At 42.9% G+C, this 27887-nt stretch overlaps 1 protein-coding gene across 1 annotated transcript in view; it reads right to left on the bottom strand.

The window, feature by feature from the left end:
• Positions 1-27687, bottom strand: part of NTRK2 (neurotrophic receptor tyrosine kinase 2) — a 178013-nt gene extending 150326 nt beyond the window's left edge. The window contains exons 1-3 of the mRNA XM_081880995.1: positions 27477-27687; positions 3119-3193; positions 2261-2332 (exon numbers count right to left, since the gene is read on the bottom strand). The gene's annotated coding sequence lies outside the window, so the exon portion shown is untranslated. The remainder of the gene's footprint in view (positions 1-2260; positions 2333-3118; positions 3194-27476) is intronic.
• Between the last annotated feature and the right edge of the window lie 200 nt (positions 27688-27887).

Here is a 27887-nt window from a genome sequence, read left to right as displayed (position 1 = left end):
TAAGGGATTATTAGTACATTTAACCAATGAGAAGTTTGCCAGCCCATGGCTGAAAACTATGGCCAGGAAAGCCACCTCAATTGGACTGCCATCATCCCTCTTATATCATCTGGGTCACGACACTGCTCTTGAATCCCTGAGGCAAAGGCTTTGGGACATCTCACATAGCAACCTGCGATCCTGATCTTATGTAATTTGTAGCCTGGTCACAGCTGGAATCCAATACAGGTACGACTTTCATATATCCTCATACCTTAGGAATTTGCCTGTACCTACCTATCGGTGTTTATTTACCAAAGCCAGACTAAATGTATTTCCCTCGGAAGTTCTAAATGGCAGACTGAGAGGCATCCTCTATCAGAATAGGCTTTGTTTATGTTCCGAGGACGTCGACTGTATGAAGCATATCCTACTGCATTGTGGGCAATATGAGGGATCAACTGATTGAAGGGAAAATCTGAAGCCTCCCATATTGAATATCTTTTGGAAGACAGGTCAAATGATATTACACTGGCCATGGCAAAGTTTCTTTTGGAGGTTATAAGAAACAAATATGATTACAGTGGTGCCTCGCAAGACGAAAAGAATCCGTTCCGCGATTCTCTTCGTCTAGCGGTTTTTTCGTCTTGCGAAGCAAGCCCATTGACGGCTTAGCGGATTAGCGCTATTAGCGGCTTAGCGGCTTTTAGCGGCTTATCGGATAAGCGGCTTAGCGGCTTAGCGGCTTAGAAAAAGGGGGGGAAGGGGAAAAAACCTGCAGGAACTCGCAAGACATTTTCGTCTTGCGAAGCAAGCCCATAGGAAATTCTTTTTGCGAAGCACCTCCAAAACGGAAAACTCTTTCGTCTAGCGAGTTTTCCGTCTTGCGAGGCATTCGTCTTGCGGGACACCACTGTATGCCCTAAATAAAACAAAATGACGGCCTTGGTTTTTTCCATCTGTCTGTCTGGTCGTTTTAACTGTATCCAGTTTTGAAATTTTTTTGTGGGTCTTTGGACGACAATAAAGTATTGTTGTTGTATAACATATATACAACAGTAAATATCCACAGGCATATCGCTTGCTGTATCACTAACATTTCTCAGATACATTAGAATGTGCATCCAAGTGTATATCTGTAGTATACTGCTTTTGACAATATACAAATATGCACATGCATTTAAATGGCTATCTCCATCAGCATTCTGCTGCTAGCTCAGGGGCTGTGTGTCTCACAGGAATACATGATATTTTTATGTGTAAATATAAAACATGGAATTTGCAAAGTGGCAATTAGCAGGTCATTGGTATCTAATATTTTTCTTCCCTTAGATTCCAAGCTTGAAATCCATGGCTCTTTAGTCATCATACCGTATCACAAGCTGTTAACAATCCAGAATGAAAAGCAAAATCAGCAACCACTTTTTTACTTAAAACACACTTCCAACATATAACCAGATATATCTACATTACTGTAGATGATTTCCATTTATCATTCTTTCTAAACTGAACTTGAACAATCCACTGCCATCAGTATGGTAGCAAAACAGGGCCAACCACAAACAATATAGTGCTTTCTGCACGCAGAAAAATGGAAGTAGTGCATTAATGAAAAAGGAAATTAAGGTAGTGCTAAAATGGTTCAACAATGCTCAATGCTTTCGAAGGTGTTAGAGAATAAATAATAAAGTAAAGGGGAGAGCCATGGATTAGCCTGCTTGAACCCATAACAGGACAGATTAGGGTCAGGATCAGGATTAAGGTTAAAAAACTTTCCACTTCTCACAATGCAGAGAGGTTTCAAGAAGAAGGCAAATGAAAACAGCATATTTTCCCTTTCTTTTTTCAGACACACCCACTTTGCTACATAGTGATACAGGTACAAGGTTGGCAATCAGCCCCAAACCTGTCATTTAGAACAGGCAGGAAAGGCTTTGAGGGGATGAGAAATATGTTGTTTTCTTTTCCCTCTCCTGAAATCTACACACACACACGTGAAGAAGAAGAGGAGTTTGGATTTGATATCCTGCTTTATCACTACCTGAAGGAGTCTCAGACACGGGAACACCTTTGCAAGCCACAAAAAAATGTTTGTTCCAGGTTGGTGTGAACCCTGATCAGGAGCCTTGAAGCACCAATGATTCACTGCAATACTTTGGGGAAGGTCACAGCTTGCTATTTTTAAACAGCATCTCTCTAATTTTCTTCACATGGATTGCAAATAAGGTAATGATGTATGATAAAGTTTTGCATATTCTGGAACCATTAAGTTTTTACTTACATGTAATGCAGGCTGGGATTTTTCAGGAAAGCTTTGGTTGAGACAAACTTCAAACCTGAATTCACCACAGTTCTGGCAAAAAACACAAATGCAAGTTAGAATTGTCAAGTGATCTTTAATCCTTTTTAATGCTGCATAATAATTCAAGCTTCTGCCAACCTAGCAATTCGAAAGCATACCAATGTAAGTAGATAAATAGGTACTGCTGCAGCGGGAAGGTAAATGGTGTTTCCATGCGCTCTGGTTTCCATCACGGTGTCCTGTTGCGCCAGAAGCGGTTTAGTCATGCTGGCCACATAACCCGGAAAGCTGTCTGTGTACAAATGCCAGGTCCATCGGCCTGAAGTGAAATGAGTGCCACACCCCATAGTCACCTTTGACTGGACTTAACCGCCCAGGGGTCCTTTATCTTTTACCTTAATAGCTCAAGGTATTTCATGATTATTTATATTGGTTCAGTAACCACAGCACGTCTAAAGCAGCCATGGCCAACCTGGTCCCTTCCAGATGTTTTGGACTACAACTCTCATCAGGCCCACATGGCCAATGCTCAGAAATAATGGGCATTGTAGTTCAAAATATCTGGAGGGCACACATTTGGGGAAGGCACATAGTACTGTGATTCTAAAGATTATTAAGCACTACTGCCCTTATTAAACCGTCCACGGTGCATGTGAGAGCTTCAAAATGCAATGGAAAGGGCATATATTCTTTTTCATTTGCAAAGTTGTTCTTTTCATTAAAATAAACAGGGATGCCCAAATATGCAGGAACTCTGCCTAACCCCTACAGAGCATATGCAACAATGGACAAAGACACGTGGTTTATAATAATAAACATGAAAAATGATATACTCACAAATTTCTTAATCCAACGTAGCTTCTGACATCACTTTCATTTATGCTTTCTAATTTCCGTTGGTTTGCAATGTAACTATTTAAGAAAGAAAGAGAGAGATGCCAGTTAAGAAGGCTGTTGATGCATTATTGTAGTGGGGAAGGTCTTGTTGGGAAGGTCTGGAGTTGGGGGCCTGCTACACATGCATAGGCTCCCTATATGATTTAGAACCCTGGCAGCTGGGGCAGAGGTGGCCTCAGGAGATACAGCAGCAGGGACAGGGCAGACTGGCACACCCCTGTTCTTTCCCTCACACACTGGTAATTTCATGAACTACTAACACCCAAATAGGGCTACAGGCTTGCAGGAGCATCATAAGAAAGAAGAATACAAGCATAAGGTTTAAAGAGGTCCTGTTCTGGCACTCAATCCATTATACCACAATGGATTTCACTTACTCCTTTCTAGGTTGATTATTTTCTCTGAAAAAGCAGAAGAGATAACTAGCCAAGTCTAATGATCTTAGTCCTAATGAACTCTGTGTGTCTATCACATCACACCCTGAGTAAAACACAAACACAGAATGCTTGGCTACCAAGCATGGATTATAATTTGACACTGTGAGTTAAATGTGTGCAACAGAGATCTGATGAGAAATAATTGAGTTTAACCTTAATGGAACACTGTAAGTAACTGAGGGATCTCAAGCCTTAAAGTGTGGAGACAAAACTACAACGAAAATTGTTTAGACTGGAATATTAAAATGTAAAATTACAAAAACTGATCTGTACAAATTTGATACAAGTTATTGACTGTCTGCTAGTTTGGATCCATTTTTAAATGACCAGACATTTAACGTTTTATCACGCCCTTGATTCAAGGGAAAACATCTGCCACCACTTCCAATGACCGTGCATCTTCCCTCCAAATTCATGCCTAATAATGACCTCAAACCCTGCTTAGACTGAAGGTTATTGAGAAGTCTAAACATCAGCCACTGTTGGTATACATTGGTCTTCATTGCACAGTACACCAGTATCATGCGCATCACATCAGAGTGACAGCACAGCAGGGGATGAACAGGAAAGCCACAGAAAAATAAATATAAAATAAAACAGAAATTACGGGAGAGGTTTATTCACAATCTCCCCCCTGCGAGCCATCACAGGCAAACTCATCTAAACCTTTAGTGCTCATTAAGAGACAGTGCAAAACTCATGAAACAACACTAGAGATAATTAGGATAAACCCCTTGTTGATCGTCAGTTCACATTGGAGCAATTCTCTCCTCAAGCTAGGCAAAGGATCTCACGCTGAATGTTCAAAACCTGTTTACAAAATCAGGTTGTTTTGTGAAAGGATAAATTAGGGTTGTTACTAAAGAAGCCACTTTCTTCTATTTGTTTACATTAAAAAACAAAAACCAGGCTCTTTCTTATGTACACCCTCCCTACATTCTCCCCATTCTCCTACACATTTCTCCTCCCATTATTGTCTTTCAACTAAGTATGTAACCCCCTTATGCGTGCTTTTTTTTTAAAAAAAAAAAGGGGGGGGGAGAAGAAAAAACATTAAAGCTGATAATACTCCAGTTCAGCACAGGTTAACTACCAGCTTTTCAGTTTTCTTAATCTACTTTCACAATGTTGTTAGTATATACAGAGCCATCTTTCCCATTGGTGTTAGTGGTTCGTTACGCCAGGGCGCCGGTCTCTCAGGGACGCCCTAGCGAGTGGGGGAGCCTCGCGGCTTTGCCAGCAGCCTCCCCTTTCCCTGCACGCCCGCCAGCTGCACCCTGCCAACTATATGGCTGGCGGGTGTGCAACTTCCCTCCCAAGCCTCTGCATCTGTGAAAGACAGCCCTGTTACCGGTCGTTGTCCTCCTCCTGCTTCCTGGCAAAAGGCGGCGTGCAGCCTTCCTGGGCTGCCTTCTCAGGCGCCATGTCCGCCAGCAAGTTTTCCTACTTGATCGCTGCCACCACACCGGGGATCGGGGCGGTGTGGGAGGCAGAGGACATTTTCTACCGCCCCCTCCCTTGTTTTGGAGTTGCCGGGGGGGGGGGCACCAGAGGGATCTTAGCATCACAGCGCCGGATATGCTTAAGATGGCCCTGAGTATATAATCAAATGCCTGGTCTCTTGGGTCCTGCACTTGGGTCACTAAAATGTGACACAAGCTGTGGGTCCTCTACTATGCAGTGCTAAAACCAAGAATTGCAGCTGGGGGGGCATTTGTAATCTCTCCCCCCCCCCATGGACTGCTTCTTGCAGCTCCAAGTTTAAGGGGAACCTTGGAAAAATGTTTCCTATGGTGCCCCCTTCTTGAGGTGGAAATGCTCCAAGCATTGTCAGGCACCATCCTCCATGCTGTTTCTTTGTCTCTTTTCCCAACAGGGAGCAGACTGGATAGATAAAATTCAGCATGGGACAAAGAACCATGGCTTGAAGGCTTACAGGCTTACACCAATCACTGCTTTGGGTGTTTGCCTGTGGCCCTCTGCTGGGTGGATCAGGAAATGCACCCCACTTGGTTTACCTTAAATGTAAATTCTCTACAAATAGATATCAACATAGGAACTGTAATTTAAACTTTCTACTCAGAACCAGAAGGTCATGCTTATGGATTGATCTTGGAATTATTATTTTAATTCTCTTTTCATTAGCAATCTTGGGTAGAAAGGAGGAGCATGTTGGAAAACCCTGCGGATAACAGAGATATGGAGAATTGCTGTGTAGAACAAACAGGATGAGCTCAAAACCAATAAATTCAAAGCATAACAGTACATGTTATTAGTTAGGGAGCCATCATTTTGAAAAGGCAAAAAGCCACAAGACAATGTAGGCCATCTAAACAAATAGAGAATTCTACAATGAATACAGAATAAGAGAATTTGATCTAGTTAAATTTAAATGGTGACACGATGACAGTAATAAAATAACAACGGAGACAAGATATAATAGGAGGAAGGTATTTAAATTGAAAGACTACTAACTATAAAAAAAATTGTCCTTATTTTTTCAAGCTGAAAGCCTGCAGGCTTCACTCTTATTAGAGAAATAACATTTTAGAACAGAATAGAATGGGAGCAAAGAACTACACTGTGATAGGATTTGGGGATCTTGCTAGGTTGTTTACAGATGTTAATCTTTCACTTCACTGCTATGATCTTCTGAGATCAAGTACTGATTCCCACACCCTGCCTAACTGGATGTTGTTGGAAACATGTGCCCAGTAAAGTTAGGGGTGACTCTCAGTGGACAGATTTTGCCACATGCTTGGCAGGGGGTTGGACTCGATGGCCCTTTTGGTCTCTTCCAACTCTATGATTCTATGATTCTAAGAGCCAACTCCTAGGGACCAAGGTCCCTTTGCACCCCCCAAAATATTTGAGTTGGCCGGTCCTCCACAAAGTTGATGGGCATTGCCATTCATATGGTGTGTGTGCAGTGTCATGTGATCACTTATGTGGGGCGTGGCTTAGCTGCCCCCCCCCCCACCAATATTTTATTCAAGCTGGCCCTCCTGCTCAGAGTACCATCACTGACAGGGAGCAGAGTGGTGTTCAGGAAGGAATTCTCCCAAAGGGCCAGAGGATAGTAACTATGCAAAGTTGAACTATGCAGAGTATATTACTTGCCTCTGCTTGGAGCAATGTTCACTTGCCTGAATAATTTAGAGCCGTCTGCTTTGCAAGCACTTTGGTAGCAACGCACAGTACTGCTTTTGCTTCACTCCACCAGGTGTTGCAGACTACAATGCAGATCACCTGGGTTAATTGGGGGTGGGGATGACAGCAACTGATGTGTGCTCTCCATCCCAGCCACACGTACAGATCTGTGCACTGACTCCTGAGTCAGACAGAGGTTTGAAGCAAAACCTCTGCTCTGGCTAAAGGCTATTTCTGCCTCTTTCACAACTACTCTACCTTGATGTTACTTATCAAACATTAATATTCCTAAAAGCTCTGACATTACCATGGCTTTTTGAGGGCAATCTTGAGAAATGTAGCGTGTTCTGCTCTTAGAAATAGCTTTCCTTTTATTTAATTGAATAGCCTTACAAGAAAATCACTCTAAGGCATGAGCCGATTATGGAAGCCCCAATGTTCCATTTGTATGCCATAGGAAAATGTCAACAACCCTGAGATCTAAAGCTTTTGTAACCGGCCCAGTCCAGCCCCATTGCTAGAACTTAAGCAGAGTGTGGGGATCACAACTGACCTACAAGATAAGTACACTTTCTAATTATTTTAGTTTTTAGGCAAAGCCACAACAATCCTCAATGACAACCTTCTTCTTATCAACATGCAGTACCTATCTCCATGCTTCCGCTCTTCTCTTCCAAATTCCTATTACTGTATTTAGCTGTAAAATTTGGCATCTGCACATGGATACTCTCAGAACCCAAATAGGAATATCAGGGTAGGCTCTGTTATACATGGTAAAAGAAAAGGTCTAGAGCTAAACAAAAACAGTTTCCATTATCCACCGTTTCGCTGAATATTCTCCAGAGAGAAGGCAGTCTTCTCTCAACAGTTTTCTGGGCTGGAGTAGGAGAGAATTTTTTGTGGGATGGACAGGGAAATTATTGTTTTTAAACAGCTCAGTTAATACAGAAAGTGACTATTTTTACTTTATGATGGTGGATGAAGCAAACAATGGGGTGGCTGGAAAGTAGTACAGTTCAAGCCCATTGCTTCCTGTAACAATATTAAACAATAATCACAGGTAACAAAACTGGGGATGGGAGCATGGTGGGGCTGAAATTCTACAGCAATTAACGTATGAGTTTAAAAAATAATTCTTGGAGGGGAGAGCAAAAGAATTATTTTCTATGATATTTCAGCCCAGCTCAAAAAACAGCTACCATCTTAACCTGGCTAAAATCCCCAAAACTAAAACCTGGCAAGTATTTGGTATGTATTCTCTCAACCCAAAACAAACACAGAGAGAATCCTTTCATCAGCTAAATTAGTTTAGGATGAAGTCTATGTTTGTATGCCATTTTTATTTTCAAAAGGCCCCCTAGGTAGCACAGAGAAGTTAAAAAGATATGGTTAAGACAATAGAATAGAAAAGTACAAATGTTGAAGTTCAAAGAAGGGTATGTAATGGTTTACAAAGTGGCAAAATAGTAAATATCAGGGGGCAGGAACACTATTCTCAATGGTCTTAAAATACCTTAAACCCCTATCCTTCTCTGCATAATACATCTGAGGGAGACCAACAACACCCCTGAGACCACCTCTACCAACTCAGAGAGAGGTACTATTGGGTAGTCAGTTGGATGGCACACAAAGAGAATCCAAATTCTGTCTTGCAGGCCCACAAATAGGGACAAATACTTGAAACTCAGTGATTGGGTACCTGGATAGGGCAGTGATCTTACAAAAGATTATGGGGGTCCCACCAGCTGCAACACATAATCCAACCTGTCAAACCAACCAACTTAGCTTGCCAATCATGCAGAACATAGCCTTGGATGGCTGAGGTCTTGCATGCACCTTACTACAGCCTTAAAACCAACTTGCTTAGAGCCAATGAAATATATTATGGACACTGAATGTCCAGTATGTAAGAAACTTTAAAAGAGATGAGACTGCAACATACAGAAGGTCCAGTTATATAACCAAGATAGACAACGAACTTGCATTTTTATATGCACATATATTTAAATACTCATATATTCCCACCAGAAATTACTTTCCTCATGTGTCTTATTCTTTAAAAAAGATGTTACATTTCTGAATACTACTACTGATAATTAATCTTTCCAAAACTAGCTTATGACACATACAGCCACAAGCAAAAGCAGTTTCATTCAGCCCAAAGATTTTGGAAAAGCTAAGGAATATCTCATAACATTAATACACTTCATGCTTTAGGACCCCTTAACATAGTTTGTTCCCAGTAAATAATCACTTTTAAAAATTTTAACATGGCATGTTTATAGTCTTTTCCAATTCTTCAAAACAGTTTGATAGCCAAAATATGTCTACTTAAGCCTTTTGATGTTCATGTCTTGTACAAGCAACACTGAAGTTTCCCCACACAATTCAGAGCAGCAGCCTTAGGTAAAAAGAAATAATACTGCAATTTGGCTCAAGCTCTACTGCCATAAATCCCCTTTGTGGAAAACATATTTACAAATACACACTTTCCACCCCACCTCCCATTCTCGCCCTCCCCAACAAAACACTCCTCGGTTATCTGTTGAGCTTTATTTCATTGTGTTGGGGGAAAGCATTTTGAAGGTTAATGAACAAACATTCCTTAGTGAACAGCCATGTTTCTGGGATTCAGCTAACTTTCACTTCAACTGTATTTGTGCCGGCTGTCAGGGAAAAGGAGAAAATGTACCAAACCCTCTTCTTGAAACAAGGCAGACTATATATCAAGGTTGGATCCAGATTTCCAATGTGCCAACTGTCACTGATGGGATGCCCTCCATGGAAAAGGGGGGCAATTTTTGAACTTTCCCCTTTCTATGTGTCTCCTGAAAAGCTGCCCTGGAGGGTCTGTGACCCTCTGAAACAGCATGGGAGGTAGTGCTGGGATTTGTAAGAGGAAATCTGGTTCCATGAGCAACTCTTCTAGGGCACTGTGAATGAGGGTCAGTAGACTGATGCTGAATCCTACGAAGACAGAGCCAGTGTGGTGTAGTGGTTAAGAGCGGTAGTCTCATAATCTGGTGAACCAGGTTCGCTTCCTTGCTCCTCCACCTGCAGCTGCTGGGTGACCTTGGGCTAGTCACACTTCTCTGAAGTCTCTCAGCCTCACTCACCTCACAGTGTGTCCGTTGTGGGGGCGGGGAGGGAAAGGAGAATGTTAGCCGCTTTAAGACTCCTTAGGGTGGTGATAAAGCGGGATATCAAATCCAAACTCTTCTTCTTCTTCTAAGTGATTCCCAGGGATGAGAACTGGGGAGTCTGCCTGTTTTAAATGGGGTTGCACTCCCACTGAAGAAATAGGTATGCAGTTCAGGGTTACTCTTAGAACTCTCTTTGTCCATAGGGGCCCAGGTGGCTTCTCTGATAAAAAGCATCTATCATCACGTCAGTTAGTGCATCAAGTGGGGCAAGAAATCCTAATTTTGCATATACATTGGTGGGGTTTGCACTGGCCAGTGACTGACCAGAAAGGAGACCTTGAGGTCCTAGCCGATTGCTCAGCGAAGATGTTGATGCAGCGTGCAGCTGTGTAGGTCTGTTAAAATGGTGAATGGCATGACAGGGATTGTTAAGAAAGGGAATGAAAATAAAGATGTCAATAAAACCATACAAATCTATGATGTGACTGCTCTTGGAATATTGTCTACTGTTATTAGTGAAGGTAAAGGGACCCCTGACAGTTAAGTCCAGTTGCAAACGACTCTGGGGTTGCGGTGCTCATCTCACTTTACTGGCCGAGGGAGCTGGCGTTTGTCCACAGATAGCTTCCGGGTCATGTGGCCAGCATGATTAAGCCACTTCTGGCGAACCAGAGCAGCGCACGGAAATGGCGTTTACCTTCCCACCAGAGCGGTACCTATTTATCTACTTGCATTTTGACGTGCTTTCGAACTGCTAGGTTGGAAGGAGCAGGGACTGAGCAAGGGAAGCTCACCCTGTCACAGGGATTCGAACCGCCGACCTTCTGATCGGCAAGCCCTACCGCCCTTCACCCGAAGATCACAGAACAGTTATAAGAACACAAAATTCATAACATAGTAACAAACAAAATAACAACACAGTTTAAAAGGCCATACATTGCTTAATTAGCCAAAGGCCTGGGAAAAGAGGAATGTTTTTGCCTGGCACCTAAAGATATATAATGAAGGTGCCAGGCTGACATCGTACTCCATAACTCCAGATGAGCCCATTCAATGGTTTCATGTAGATGTTAAATAGCATGGGAGATAAAATTGAACCCTGAGGAACCCCACAAGGAAGTCTCCATAAGGCTGAAGAGCAAATGATGCTACCCACCCATAACTCAGACAGCTGCTCCTGAAGGATACCATGGTTGATGGTGTCCAAAGCCACTGAGAGGTTAATAATAGTAATAATATTATTCTGATCACCTTACTTCAAAAGATATTTTCGAGTTGGAAAAGGGCAACCAAAATGACCAAGAGGTTGGAACAACTCCCCTGCGAGGAAATATTACAGCATTCGGGGCTTTTAAGTTCAGAGCAAGTAAGAGAACATGATAAAGGTGTTTAAAATTATACATGGTGTGGAAAAAATGAATAGAGAAAAGTTTTTCTTCCTTTTTCATAATACTAGAACACAGGAACAGCAAATGAAGCTAAAATGCTGAGAGATTCAGAAGGAACAAAAGGAGGTGCATCATACAATGCGTAGTTAAACTGTGGCATTCCCTCCTTGGCATGGCCACCAACTTTGATGGCTTTATAAGAGGATTAGACAATTTCACAGAGGATAAAAGCTACCAATGGCTACTAGCCACAATGTTCTATCTTCACTGTCAGAGGCAAATGAGTTCACATTTCTGCCCAGCCACAAAGCTTAGCCTTAGTTGGTGACTTTGAGCAACTCAACTGCCTCTCAATCTCAACCTACCTCATATTAGGGTTAGGAAGATAAAGCCAGTAGCTGGAGAAGCATTTGTGCTGCCCTGAGACCCTTGGGAGGAAGGGTGGGATAAGAATTAGTTTAATTGTTAAGCAATGGTCAAGGGCAGGGTCACTCTGAAGTCCATACTGACTACAAAAACCCTCAGCTGCTGCTTGGAATCTGTTGTACAATAATCCTATGGACCATCGCCTAATCCTAGCTGTCTCTTTGGCTCCCCCTTGCTAATCAGCACTTGAAATTTGACCTTGCTGGCACTGCTGGACAGCTCCCTTGCCAGGTCTCTGGTTCTCATAGGACTTCAGTTCTTAGCTGACCACTCCCCTGCTTTGTCTGGGAAACTAGGAAACGGGACAGGGAGAGCGAGATACACGCACACATTAGCCTGAGAGTCTAGCTTGAGGAATTCAGTTATTGCAAATCGGCCTGATCTGCATCTCCTGGACTAATGTTCAAAACGGAACATAGTTAACCTTCAGATTTCACACTTCTCCAAATGTGCAATGCAGTTCCCCGCTCCAAAAAATATACCCAAATGCACATAAAATGCATACTTTAACAAAAATATTTACATTTAAAAAACACATTTATAAACGCTTGTTTTGCGACGAAAGGCATTCAAAATAGCATTTAAATATTTAAATGCAAAGTTGCTTACACATTCTTGTTTTTAAAAATTTGCAAGTTGATGCAGAAATGATCTGGAATAGACTTTTGAATGAACATATATAAAAGTGATACAGATTGGAAACAAACTGATCCATCCCTAAGTGTGACTGCCAATCACAAGGATCAATTACCTAGCTCATGTCCCATCCACCCTTGCTCCTCCCACATGTTCATTTGGTTGATTTCCAGTGCCTGCTGGCGATTTGCCCAGGATGCCTGATTTTACCCTATGGTATCCTCCACTTCACACAGCAACTGCTGACTTCACACCAACAGTTAGAGAGAGTGGAAGGAGGAATGAAGAGTTAAGAGGCCATAAAACTGCCATAAATCCTACTAATGCCCCAGTGGCAACACTTAGGGGCAAGATGCACATCCCAGTGGGATGTAAAGGAGAACATGCTGCCCCATCACAGAGATATTCAAGGTGGGGGGGGGGGTTTGCTATTTGATAACAAGCACGAGAAGAGATTGATACAAGTGGAACCATCACTGCTGTGCAGCGAGTTCTGTTAGATCAGGCATAGGCAAACTCAGCCCTCCAGATGTTTTGGGACTACAACTCCCATCATCCCCAGCTAACAGGACCAGTGGTCAAGGATGATGGGAGTTGTAGTCCCAAAACATCTGGGGGGCTGAGTTTGCCTATGCCTGTGTTAGATAAATGGAGGAAACTTTGAAGACAGAGGGGCAAAGATGCAGGGTCCTGCCTCTCCCCAAGTCCTTTGACAAATGCAGAGAACTTGGGAGAGCAGCCAGGAAACACCAGCACGTAAGCCAAATTCCATCCTTCCTCACCCCGTCAATGCACATGCCACATAATTAGGGGAGGGGCAGGCGTTGGTGGTGAGCTGAGACAGAATCTGAATAGTAGACCGGGTCAATATTTATGAACCCATAAAAAACCTGGTCTCTTGTCATCATAATAAACAACTTTCCCCTACCATATCTGAGAATCACATAGTCTAGCACCATGCATGCAAATACTATCTGCTTCAAGGCATGGAATAAAGGCTGGCTTACGCCACTGCTAAATGGATACAGCTATCACCACTCCAAATTAACTGGGAGCTCTCAGGTGGGCAATTCACCTTCAACAGGGGTTTCCATAGACCTGTTTCTTTTTTCACCGGGGGGGGGGGAGGGAGGGGCAAAGAGGAAAGGGAGCTCCCAGCAAGAAGCCCCTAGCCAGCTCAGAACAGTATCTCTGTAAACCACATCTATCAGCCTGTCCCACTGGCTACTAGACTGCTGAGTCGGGGCTTGCTGCAAATTCGAAAGAAGTATATTGTGAGGGCTGATAAGATTCTGCTGCTGGCTGACTGCTGCTTTCCCAGATACTTTCATAATCATCACCTGCTTTATGAAACCATTATCGTGCTGTGGACTTCATAACCGATTTGGAACGAAATATTGAAAAATCGCCCGGGTCTAGTGGTAGAGCATCTGCCTTGCATGAGGAGGTCCCAGGTCCTATCTCCAGTTATCTCCAGGTAGGGCTGGAAGAGATTCCTGCCTGAAACCCTGGAGAGCTACTCTCAAGTCAGTGCCCAGCGAGATGGACCAATGAATTGACTCAGCTATATTCTTATCAATGGTTGGATGTGACAACCATGATAGCCTGGTCTCTTTCTTCCTTTCCTTACTTTCTATGTACCATGCAAAATAGTTCTGTGTACAACAGGGTTGGGGGCTGGGCTCAAGAATCCAATTCTGATAGAGCCTTTATGTTCCTCAGACTAGTCCTGAAAGAAAGCAAAGAATGTCAAATACTAAATGCCACTTAAAGTACCTTCAGTTGTAGCTTGATTCTAAGCTTGGGATATTAATATTGACTTAACTGCAAAAGAAGAAGCCAGGACCCTCTGTCGGTATTGATAAGTGAGAAATATACAGAGCTATGCAGCTTGACCTCCTTGCCCTTCTGCAAATCCCTAGTGCTACAGCAGTCAGCGAGACCTCTTTTAAATGGGGATCAGGTTCCTCTTAAACCTACAATAAGGAGTTTTGCATTAGTGAGCACAGGAGCTTGTTCTCCTTTTTGCGTTCTTCCCCTTAAAGCAGCCATTAGTTGTGTGATGTACCTTATGGCACCTACCCCACCCCACCCCGGTCCCATGCATAGAGCTCCATAAACTTTCCATTATCTGATACAGAGTACACCGAGTTTCTAAAAAAAAAAACCCTCAAAAAAAACACTTACTTTATTATAGGTAAAGGTAAAGGGAACCCTGACCATTAGGTCCAGTTGTGACCGACTCTGGGGTTGCAGCACTCATTTCGCTTTATTGTCCGAGGGAGGTGGCATTCAGCTTCCGGGTCATGTGACCAGCATGACTAAGCCACTTCTGGCGAACCAGAGGAGCGCACGGAAACGCCGTTTACCTTCCCACCGGAGCGGTACCTATTTATCTACTTGCACTTTGATGTGCTTTCGAACTGCTAGGTTGGCAGGAGCAGGGACTGAGTGACGGGAGCTCACCCCGTCGCGGGGATTTGAACCGCCGACCTTCTGATTGGCAAGTCCTAGGCTCTGTGGTTTAACCCACAGCGCCACCTGCGTCCCTTAGGTCCCATGCATAGAGCTCCATAAACTATCCATTATCTGATACAGAGTACACCGAGTTTCTAAAAAAAACAAAAAATCCCTCCAAAAAACACTTACTTTATTATAGTAAGAGTCTATTCTCACAATCAATGAGATCTATTTCTAAACATGTCATCCGTGTGAAAAGACCATTTTTTTCTGTCCTGAATGACTACTTCCTTCATATTCCACGACCCATATCAAAACTATACACAACTAATTCATTTGCAAAAGTATATCCCATGCTTCTTTATTTTTTTTTTTATAAATTTTTATTGGGTTTTCAAATTTTTTAACAACAAACAACACATATGACTTCCCCCCACCCCCCCACATACATCCCACTTCCCCCATTTAATTCAGCAAGTTCTTATTCCTCTCTCTAAACTTAATCTCATTATTCTCCAACTTAGTTCATCTTATTAAACCCCATATTATTACCCTATCTTCTTATATGCAATAAATCCTTTTTTCCAAGATCAATCAAAATTTATATACCAATCTCCCCTTTTTTATATTAAAGTATAAATCAAATTTACAATATCCAAAAATCATAAAGTTTTTCAAAAATCTGTTTTCCCCCCTCCCTCCCTGCCCGGGTATCTGTCCCTTCCCAGGTAGTTATCCTCCCATAAAATTCCTAGCCAGGATTCCTCACGTCTCCAGCCCTCAAGTCTATTTCAGTCTCTCTCCGGTTTTTCTGTTGATATTCCTTTTTGCTGGTTTCCAGGTCTCGAAGGGTGTCTGTTATAGTTACTTCCTCTTCTCCCAGTTCAAACCTAATTGAGAAAACTTGTTGCCAGGGTTCTACCAAAAGTCCTCCAGGTTGCAGATAATAAAGGCCAGAAAAGAGGAGGAAGTCCCAGTTATATTTCTTTACTCCTTTAATTTTCATAATTCCACAGTTTCCAAGGGCTTCCTCCTTCACTTTTCTCCTCAGTCTCATGTCTTCATACTTTGTAATCCAAAAGGTTTCTTTGTTCTCTGGCAACATAGGTTTCCACACTTTCTCTTCTCCGACTTCCTCCTTCACCCCCTCCAAAGATGTCATATTTGGTTGAGCTACAGAGTCTCTCAAGAACAAGTCTCTAGTTCCATCAGCAAGGTTGTTTGTTTTAAAAATCAAGGTCATGTATTGTTCTTGTAAGATTCCCACGAGAAAAGAGGCTCTCTCAATTTGTGCTAGTAATTTTCCTTCTGCAGCCATTGTAGTGTCACTGGTTTCCCCTAGGGGGATTGCCATTGTTCAAAGTTCTACGCCAGCAATCCTTTACCCTATTGTTTATTACTTTGTTTCAAATCACGTCTGTTTATATGTAACACCTTTAAACCAAAGAGATATATAGTAATACAGTTTTGTCCTTTATTCAGCTGTTTGACAGCTCAGTTGACAGCTGTCAAACTCCGATTCCTTAAGGCTAGATTGGTGCAGGACGCTCCCAGGTCCAAGGGGGGGGGGGGTCACAAAAGTTTCCAAAGTTCGTCTCTTCCCTCCAGCACAACTTGACAAAATAAAACTTGTTCTTAAAAGTTATTAAAGTCTCTTACCAGTTTCCGTAGACATAAAATCTTTTTTCCGATCTTAGATTTTCGCTCCTTGCTTCCAATTGTCTGTATGAAAGGGGGGTGCGGACTTCCCTTTAGCACATCCCCCCGTTTGCCCGATTTACAAATAACGATTTTTTTAAAGTCCAAGTTTTCTTCTACTCACGGGGTGTTTGTATCCAATCGAATTTTCAGGTAGAAAGTTGACGCTCTCCGGTGAATGGCTTGCGGCTTCACTCCACTGAGGTAGCGGTTTTACTCTCAGCACCACGCCACCCCACGTACCTTCTCCGCAGCCTTTAAAAAGGCTCTTCGACTGTCAGGGGGGGCGCTTAAGGTGCCCACCGAGTCACCAGGTCCACAGGTATCCGCACCTGTGGTTTCTAAGGGTCCCCGCGTCGCCGGCGCGGCAAGACCCGTCCTCAGAGGAGCCGATTCCCTCCAGAGCTCGGAGGGAATCCGCCATTACACCGATCGCGTCAACCCGGAAGCCTCTCCCATGCTTCTTTATTAATTCCAGGCAGGTTACAGGCATTACGAATTCTATGAACAATAACAAAACTGCAAGTTGTAAAACAGCTGTACAATCTTCAAATAGAATTAAAATCAGCTTACACACTGTAGGACTTGTAACCAAAGACAATGTCACAATTTTTCATAAAATCCCTAAGAACACTACCCAGCTTACCATAAGGAGATTATAACTGTGGCAGGAGAACAACAACAACAACAACAAAAAGGTTCTAGCCCATCTCACCATCAGTCTAAACATCCAACACAGCAAGTAGATGAAGAAAGATTACCTCAAATAATTTAAGAAAGCAGGGAAACACTTGTGTAAGGTGAAAGTCTCTGTGCTATACAAATCCCAAGCCATTCAGGGGTTAAATTTTTCTAGTAGACACAGCGGATGCAGGAGCCCAGCCAAGGAAAAATAGGTTCCTGGACATAGCCCCACCCTATGGACTCAAGAGCAAACCAAAATCCAAACACACAGCACACTCACACATGGTCCTTCAAGGGGAGTGTGACCTCCTCAATAACACACAGAGCTGCTCCTCCTAAAACTGAGCAATCGCCAGTATCTCTGTATCTTATCTTAATTCAGTTTAAGCTTCCCTCTGTTCTTGCCACTCCATGCTAAAAATTCTAAATTAAAAAAAAAAAGAAAAATTCTGACTGAAACCAAACTTATCATTCCAATAAGATATCAGCAGTGTTTATCTGAATTCATACTGAGCACATCATTTGAGTTTTTCCAAGCCAGAATCTCTTGGAAGAATTTGGTAAAGAGAAGAATCATACTAAAAATTTGAAGTTGTTTTATAGATCATTTTCTTATGTGCTGAAAAGAAGTCATTCTTTGTTACAAGACACTATGCAAGGTTTCCTCGGCAACTCTGATAAATTAATCCATAAATTCCACACAGTCTGATACATCACCTTTCTTTTTTTTTCAACCATTACAGACTGACTAAAATGGCAGCACCACAAGAAAATCCTCTTAAGCAAATAAGAAATCCCAGATAAAATAGTGAGGCAAAAAAAATTAGTCATGAAAAGATTCCTGGTTTGTTATCAAAATTGAAAAAGTGGGATCCGCAACGTAATGTTGCATTGTATACCCACCTCCAAACAGGAGCGCTCCTGTTCAGAGTTCCAGTCAGCCAGTTCTCCGTGAGTGCTGAGGAAGGCATCTTCCTCACCCCTGCCCCTCCCATCTTTTATTTTTCTTTTCCAACTGACACTCAAAGCTCCATGGGTACCAAGTATGTATTCAGTTTTCACTGGTCTGGTGAAACAGGGGTGATGGGAGGAATTGAAATACTTTATTGTCACTTGTACAACTTGTATACAGTGAGATTACACGAGCAACCCCCCCCCACTCAGCTCTCTTAGTCTTAATTCCCCTCGTTTACTGACGCACACCCACCAAACCTCAAAGTCAGTTGCCCTGTTGTTATCTTTTCATTCAGCAGCCTATCAGCCCATGGATAGAAGCTGTTCTTTACCCTGTTGGTGCGACTAATCCTGCTTCTATATCTTCTATTTCTTCAAAGGAATTGCCACCTTAATGATATTTCATACTTTTGCAATGCTTGAGGTGCCCTGATGCATGCTAATACCCCTCCCTTGCTGCTCTATGGACACTACCCAAGTCTACTATTAGATGAGATATGCATTTTATACAGTACCCCAAACAGTTATGTTTGCAGTGCTATCCATATCTAGTATCATAGGATCTCCCCCCCCCCCCATAATGAGAGCCCATGTTACTGTTTTAGCAGTAACAACTGCACAGATTCTTCTCACTACTTCTCTGGGTGGGAAGCAGTGGCAGACCTTGGGATCTCAAATTCCACCAGTGCCATATGCAACTCCAAAATTTGGTGCCCCCAGCCTTTCACCCTCCATTCTACATTATAGTTGTGGCCTGTGCTTTTCCCCCCTTAAAGAATGTTTAGGGGTACTCTCACTTTCCTACTCATATTGAAATACTGCCCCTCAATGAGGCCAAACTTAGATTCGGTATTCGACGGGCAAAACTGGTCTATAGGCAGAGGATTGAGGATAATTTAAGGAGTAACAACACAAGACAGATGTGGCAGGGGATTCAGCATATTACCAACTACAAACCTAACCTTGGTGCTGTCGACGGTGACCCTTTGCTGGCGGAGGAGCTTAACTTCTTCTTTGCTCGCTTCGAGAAGGAGCCACCTGAGACGCCGGTATTACAGCCACCAGCCCATAGGGGCCCCTCATTCACTGTAGAGGAGCATGAGGTGAGACAGGTATTGAGGATGGTGAATCCGAGGAAGGCTGCTGGACCTGATGGCATCACGGGAAAGGTGTTGAAGGGCTGTGCGGATCAGCTGGCGAGGGTCTTTACTAAGATCTTCAACAAGTCCTTACACCAGTCTATTGTCCCACCCTGCCTGAAGTCGTCAACTATTGTTCCTCTGCCTAAAAAATCCACAATCAGTAGTCTGAACGACTACAGACCAGTTGCACTGACTCCAATCATCATGAAGTGTTTTGAGAAACTGGTGCGCCGTCACATTATTTCCTGTCTTCCATCAACTTTTGACAACTACCAGTTTGCATACAGGGCAAATAGATCCACGGAAGACGCTATCACTACCACTCTCCATGCTGCTCTGTTCCATCTGGAGCAGCCGGGGAGTTATGTGAGGCTGCTGTTTGTGGATTTTAGCTCTGCTTTTAACACTATCCTCCCCCATAGACTGGTGTCCAAGCTAGAGGCGATTGGACTCTCCAACTCCACCTGTCTCTGGGTTTTGGACTTTTTGTCAGAACGTTCTCAGAGGGTTAGAGTAGGGTCACATATGTCCACAGCCCTTAGCCTTAACACCGGCTCACCACAGGGTTGTGTGTTGAGTCCCCTGCTCTATACTCTCTATACGTATGATTGTACAGCCATTTATTCCAGCAACAAAATCATCAAGTTTGCTGATGACACTACGGTGGTGGGGCTCATTTCAGGAGGGGATGAGTCCGCCTATCGGGACGAGGTGGAGCGGCTTTGTGCTTGGTGTGGAGAGAACAATCTGGCTCTTAATACGGCTAAGACCAAGGAATTGGTGGTGGATTACAGGAAAAAAAGGCGGACATTCAGCCCTTGTATATCAACGGGGAACAGGGTGGAGAGGGTGGCGGAATTCAGGTTTTTGGGAGTGACTATCGATCAGGGCATGACTTGGAGTGCAAATACCACTGCTCTGGTGAAGAAGGCCCAGCAGAGAATTTATTTCCTCAGACTTTTAAAGAAGAACAATCTGAGTGAGAGACTGCTGGTGTCCTTCTACCGAGGCTCCATAGAGAGCATTCTCACATACTGTATTTGTGCCTGGTTCTCCAGCTGTACAGCTAGGAAGAGGAAGGTGCTCCAGAAGGTCATAACCACAGCCCAAAGGATTATTGGTCATCCCCTCCCATCTTTGGAAGAACTGTACGGTTCCCGTTGTCTTAGGAAAGCAAACAATATCCTGCAGGATGCATCTCACCCGGGACACAGTCTGTTTGTACTACTGCCTTCTGGCAGGAGATACAGAAACATCAAGTCAAGGACAAATAGACTGAAAAATAGTTTCTATCCAAGAGCTGTGGCCTTCTTAAATGCAGTAACTCGATAGTGTGACCTGGGAGTTTGATGGGTGTGGGTGTGGGTGTGGCTGGAATGTGGTTTGTTTGGTTGTTGTTGTTGTTTTGCTTTTGTTGTTTTTAAGGGATGGCATCCAATTTCGTTGCACTTGTGCAATGTTGCACTTGTGTAATGACAATAAAGAATCTATCTATCTATCTATCTATCTATTCACAAAATGTTTAGGGGTATGCGTACCCCTGCGTCCCCCCAGAAAAAAGGGACTGGTTGTGGCACCTCCTGCAACACCCTCAAGGCTCCACACCCAGTGCGACCAGTTCAGTCGCTCTTCCCTAAATCCACCTCTGTGAGAAGGACCCACACAATTAGCTCTGCACATGTGTTTCTGGTCCTCAGGTGTTTACCACAAGGCATGAGATCTCTCCACAGGGAAATGGTTCCCATGGCGATTGTGATAAGCATGACTAGAGTCCAGTTTCACAGATTAATACAGTGACTTGTGGCTGAACCAATACAATGTGAAAACTGGTGCAATCAAAATCATTGGATTTTTTCCCCCTGGTTGAATAAGGCTATTCTGGGTTAACAATTATCTGAACATTGATGGTGCGCTTCTTTAGCACTAAATCAAGGTTCACAGTGTCTTGACCAGGGGTCAGCAAACTTTTTCAGCAGGGGACCGCTCCACTGTCCCTCAGACCTTGTGGGGGGCTGGACTATATTTGGGGGGGGGAGGAATGAATGAATTCCTATGCCACACTAATAACCCAGAGATGCATTTTAAATAAAAGGGCACATGCTACTCATGTAAAAACACGCTGATTCCCAGACCATCCGCAGGCTGGATTTAGAAGGCAATTGGGCTGGATCCGGGCCCCGAGCCTAAGTTTGCCTACCCACAGTTTTGACTCTGCATTAGGCAGTACTAGTATAGATGTCTTTTGAAAAGATCTGACTCACACCTTTTTTTCTTGAGCAAAAAGGAAGAGGATCTGCTCAGAAGTACCATGTGAGTAGTCTAATCTATCACAACAAACAATACAACAATATAACAAAATACAGTGGTACCTCGGGTTAAGTACTTAATTCGTTCTGGAGGTCTGTTCTTAACCTGAAACTGTTCTTAACCTGAAGCACCACTTTAGCTAATGGGGCCTCCAGCTGCCGCTGCGCCGCCACTGCACAATGTCTGTTCTCATCCTGAAGCAAAGTTCTTAACCTGAGGTACTCTTTCTGGGTTAGCAGTCTGTAACCTGAAGCGTATGTAACCCAAGGTACCACCGTATTGAACCAATATAGGTTTATTTACAGTTTTCTATGATGAGGGCCGCAACCCCAGACTGGACCTAATGATCAGGGGTACCTTTACCCTTATGCGCCATTAAAACCAAGATGCGCCATTAAAAGTGTTGTGCTCCCTGTCTTCTGAAGCTTAGCTTTTCCCAGTGCAATATTGGGCATCATCAATCCCATGTCAAAACAGGTTGAAAGGCCAACAGGAGGCCATGGCAACCACGATAGTGAAAATGCAAAAGCTAGAACACCTCCTCAGGTGTTTCTATTAGTCATGTGGTCTGCCCCTAGACAGCACAACATGCACCAGTAACTTGATTTGAGTATGAAGAGGGCCCCCTTCATCATGTGAAATGTTTTCAATAAGGTAACGGGAAACATGGTCCATCAGGGTTTCTAAACCCATTGGGAACCCTTTGTGAGATTAAGGAGACCCCCTTGCCTGACTTTGCACTGAAAAGAGTTGCCGGCATGCACAGCATCATCAAGGGGGCGGAGCTGGCCCTTCATATTCCTGCAGCCCCCCGTATGTTCAGTAGCTTGCCTAGATAACCTTGCCCCTGCAAATGTTTTCTACTTACCTTAAGACAGCTTGGCTATTTTAAAAAATGAATGAACTGTCCCTTTAAAAGTTATTACAAGGCAATCTACCACATAGTTTCCCAGGCACATAAAAGTACGAAGATAAAAATGCCTGCATGATTTCCTCCATTGCAAATTTCTCTGGCCTGAAGTATCAGTGTAGATATGACCACAACATGCAGCCTGGTGTCCGTTCTATCTCCATCAAGACATTTATCTGGGTCTGTTCAGATAACACTTACTGGGGACAAATTGCAACCTGCTAGAAGTCTCAGGCTCTCGCCTGTGTTTCTGCTGCCTCCTCACGAAGAGGAGAAAACAGCATCTGGTGCGAGTGGTACAAGGTGAGGAGGTGAAGTTGTGCACCTCCAAATCGCCAGAGAGGAAAACAGATTCAACCTCAGAAGAAGTTTCTGTAGAAGTTGGCAGTGGCCATTAAATAAAAACAAATGGGCAAAAGAACGAGGGTGCTTTTATTGTATTACGCAAAGAGCATAATGAGCAAAACATGGAAGAGACCCAAGAAATTAACAGGACAAAGCTTCACAGGAATGCAAACAGCATCTCTCCCTCCCACCCCCCTTTCTGCACAAGCTTACAAACCTTGCTAAATAATTTATTATTTAAATTGCACAATGTGCCTCATTTATTAACAGGGCTGAAGTGGTTTACATTACAAGCACATTACAAATTCACGCTGTGGCTTTTAGATATACATAATATACACATACACAATCTGCTTTTTTCAATGCTATGGCGAGGAGTTGAATAGCTGCCTGGTTTTTTTTGTTGGCACATTATATGCGTTCTTAAATAGAACAATTAATTTCAAACGTTGGTTGTCTGAAGTAATAGCTTGACAGAAGAACTGCTAATCTTAGCTACAACAATATACAGAAGTCTATAAGGAAATAGTTTGATAGGATAAGCTATTGACATTACCCCGATTTTTGCAACTGAATATTTTAGCACAAGAGAAAATATTAATCAAGAACTCTAAGAAGCCCATTAGCCATCTTGTTAATGTTTTAACTCTAGAAATTCCGCTGCGGGGGGGGGGGGAATCTACCTTGAAATGCCTCTAGTGCAGATTTTGAATTCTCTGTCTTAACAAATACCTTACACTTGTTCCTCAGCTGTTAGTAACAACAGCAGCTAAGCAAGGCCTACATTAATTTCCCTGCTACAGTGTCTCACTGCAAAGATCAGAATATTTGTGTAGCCAATAACCTGCAACAATCATGTCAGAAGTAGATTATGGCCCATTACGGAGCAATAACCATTGCAAGTGTGTATACGTAGCAGAAGCTTTTCAAGTCCACACCGGGACCCCAAGGAACAGAATCAAACACAATCTCATTATAAGCACAGGCTTATAAGACCATGTCTGTTGTATTCATTAAAAAGATAAGCAAGTTTGTGAATAATCTACTGAGAGAGATTTTTTAAAAAAAAGATTCTGCAAAACACTTTAGGCAAAATTCCTTCTTCTCCCTAACTGGTTCAATCAGCCCAGTCCCAAACCACATACATAAAGCCAATGATATTCTCTGTTTCTACCCTGTGAGTTCTATGTCAGCTTCTGTGAGGAAACAGTAATTTATCTTAATGTCTGACAGCCAAAAGAATGTAGCATTTTCACCTAGGTAGGACATCAGAACCTCACATTTACAACTTATTCTGAGCTGATCTTATCCCTCCCACCCACCGAATTACTCCACCCTTCTGCCTTCCCTGTGTTGTAACATACCAAAGCATGGGAAAGTTGAAACCGTGCAAGCCCTCCATTTTACAGTGTATCCCCTATTCCACAGAAAAAATCCACTGACTCCAATAACAAGGCCTTAAAGTCCCCCACAAACCCACAAAAAAAGTTTGCCTCCTAAATTAGCTGAGATTTACCAATCATAGTGAAACACGTGCAATAAAATCACTCCCAATATTTTTAAAGAAAAAGCAAATCACAAGTTAGGAACATCACATTTTTAACATGGGGAAAGCATGCAAAACTCCACCTATTATAATATGCAGCACATATAACAGAAAAAGCTATTATTTAATGCCTGTGAACTAGCACAAGACATACCAGGCTGGAAGCATTCAATTATGTATGTAGTTTGTGTGTAGTTTTGGAAGCCACATATAAAGCGTTGGTTTATTTATGGTGCAGTTGCCACATAAATATTACAAAGAAACCCTAAAATAATTCCCACGTTTAATAATGAGTACAACTTTGAGCTGCTCATCCTTTAGTGTCAAGGCCAATTTCAATGCTTTGTATCTTAAATTTGTACAATAAGATCTCCTGAGAAATTAGCCATTCCTCTATGACCAATTCATGATGTAGATGCTATCAAAATCAAATGGTGGTAACAGGGGTGGGGGGAGGACAAATACTGCCAACAAACTTCAGAAATGCAAGGAGGAAATGAACCTAACTTGTATGTTTTCAGGGTAATTTCAAATTAAATAGAAATAGTTAAAGAGCATACAAGGAGATAATTTTTTCATGATTGATGGTGTCTGTGAAAGGATGGGGTACCAAATCGATGTCATCTTTCTTGAGTTGAAGATGAACGAAAAACCATTAAAACAAGCTGTCGCTATCACTTTCTGAAATATGTGCTTTTATTATTGTCAAAGAAAGAGCTACAAAATAAAATAAGCCCTTTGAACAATGTCATAGAAAACAAATCCATCAGTTTCTACCAAATCCAGGCACTGGGAAATGCTGCAGAAGAACTACAATGAACTGTATATAGGCAGCCCAGAACAAGGATTTCTACGAAATTGATAATGAAGGCAATGGATTTTTCAGCTAAAAAAAAAACTGCAAAGGAAAAACTTTAAAAAATACTTCTTGAACACAACCACGTATCTTGAAATTCTGCAAATAAACAATGCGCTCAATGTGGAAGAGTGAATAAAATGTCTTTAGCAATCTCGTGCATCTCTTGATTTACAGTTATCTCTTATTGTAGTATATAGTCTATACTCAGCTACCTATTTCAGAGGGAAAGAAGCCTGGGTTGAAAAATCAGCACTGTGTTCTAAAGGAGAAGCTAAATAAAGTACTTTTGCCTTTCCAATTAAAATAATCCAGCAGCTCTAATTTTTAAGAGGGACTCAATTTGCTATAGTAATAGTAAGGATAATACAATGGTGTAACCCAGAATTTCCCAAACTTTTTGAATTTGCCCTCCACCTTGACTGAAACTTACTTTACCTTCTTCACACCCCAAGTCACTAATGCAGCACCAACTCTGTTCTATGAATGAGGTTGTGTGCTAGAGGAGAACATTTCTAATCGTATACAAGGAAATATTGTTGAAATAACACGGCAGCCTTTCAAGCTTCTTTCTCTCATTCAATTGGGCAAACAGGAGTTACCCCACAAACCCAGTATTTGTCACTGATGGTCCTCTGCTGCAGGGCATTCAACCCACCCAATTCTTGGTTGGTGGTAGGAGAGATGAGCCCACAGGTCCAGTCACTCATTGGTATAGGCATGGCTTCCATGCAAAGTCTCCTATGCCCCCAAAGGGGAGGCCCACACCACAATTTGGGAACCTAAGAGGTAACCTATCCTAGAGGAAGGAAAAGTAAGGAATTCTTTATTTACAGTACTACTGTTACACAATTCTTCATATATTTTATATGGCAGAATATGTAACAGCAAGTGAGAACAAAACGCACAATCTACACTGTTAAGGAAACATGAAATCGGGCAAAGTCTAAGAAGAGAAAATAAATCTCATCTGCTTTTCTTGTCTCTGAACGAAAATGCTACAAACAGTGTTTTGGTTTTTGCCTACTACACACAGCTAGCCTATATGCCCTTGTTCCCTCTTATTTTTAGAACACTAACAGCTTGTGAAAACCCAATAATAAGCAGGAATGTTCAAGTTCTCCTGCCTCTCTCCGCAGCAAAATCTGACAGCAGGTTTGTAACAGAATACTAGCCTTGTACTAAAATGAACACCAATCCATGTCCTTTATTGCTTTATCATCTAGTTTATTCCCAGCAAATTGGACTGTGGGCAATTAAGATTCATAAGCTAAATGCTTTCCAAATTATATCTCAGGGAAAGTCAAATCTAAATTAGATCAGCCGAGGCTTTTAGGCATCCAGTGAGTTGCCTTTTGAGCAAGTGCATTGCTATACAGAGACCATCTCGTCTTACACAGCCTTTACAAAAGGTCTCAGACAGTTTCCTTAATGCAGAATCTCTTTAGGAACAGCCCATTTGCCTACGGCTAGGGTGCCTTTTTCCAACACACAGGAATGGAGTGAAATGTTTTGGTAGTGCAGAAAGATTTTCTGAAAGAGACGCCAAAAAGAGGTTTAAAAAACCCTCAGATGAGCGGCTCACAGCTCATGCCTATTAGCTACAACAGACTGTCGCTGGCTCTGCACAGAGGCAAACATAGTGCTTGGTCTTTATGTGACTCCATTCTCTAAGGGTGGACAGAAGCGGTCTACTGGCATATGCTCACAGCACCAGAATGGTGACTATACAAAACTTGTGGCAGATAAAAATAGATATGCCTAGTCCGAATTGAACAATTTATAGGTTTGTTGCTATGAGATCTTGTGCGTGTTGTTAAAAGAGAGGGAAGAATCACGAGCCTTTAATGTGATGAATGCTTTTTTTAAAAAAAGACACACCAAAAGAATGGGTTTGAATGGCCATTTGGCATATAAAAGTGGGTGCTATTGGAAATAAAAATTAGGAAGCTACCTGTCTGCGTCATTCACAAGTATGAGAAATCTGAAAGGATTGCCTTAGTAAATTTCGTTGTCCCTGAGAGGGGGCAATGACAATAAAGATATTATTATTATTATTATTATTATTATTATTATTATTATTATTATTATTATTATTTAGTTTGCGCACACGCCAGATCCACGCGTGTGTATGTAAGCATGTACCTATCTATGTGAGATGGTGGTAGTGATAGGATATTGGGAAACGCTTTATCCATCGAGAGAGGACCACTCACATGTCGGTGACTTTCTCGGGCGCGCTCCTCTGGCCCAGCACCGGGAAGGACGTCAGGTTGCCGGCGGGCTCCAGGCACCAGATCTGCTCGGCGCTGCACCTGCACGACGCGGGGCAAGCCGAGGCCACCAGCCCCCGCCAGGCGCCCAGCACCAGCCAGCACAAGCTCCACAAGCGGGTGGCCGCCGGCCGAGGCGAGCCGTGCAGCCGCGGCTGCTGCCGCCGCCGCAACCGCCAGCACCACGTCCTGGGCCAGGCGCCCATGCCGACGCCGAGGAGGAGGAAGAAGAAGCCGCTGCTGCTGCTGCTGCTGCTGCCGCCGGCCTCGTGCTCGCCCTCCCGCCCGCCAGGCGCAGTCAATCCCGCGCGGCTCCGGCGAGGGCCAGCCAGTCACTCGGGCATCGTCGAGGCT

Source organism: Podarcis erhardii (genome assembly GCF_964252035.2).
Source record: "Podarcis erhardii genome assembly, chromosome: 11".
Taxonomy (NCBI): Eukaryota; Metazoa; Chordata; class Lepidosauria; order Squamata; family Lacertidae; genus Podarcis; species Podarcis erhardii.
This window is presented reverse-complemented; position numbering and strand designations above follow the sequence as displayed.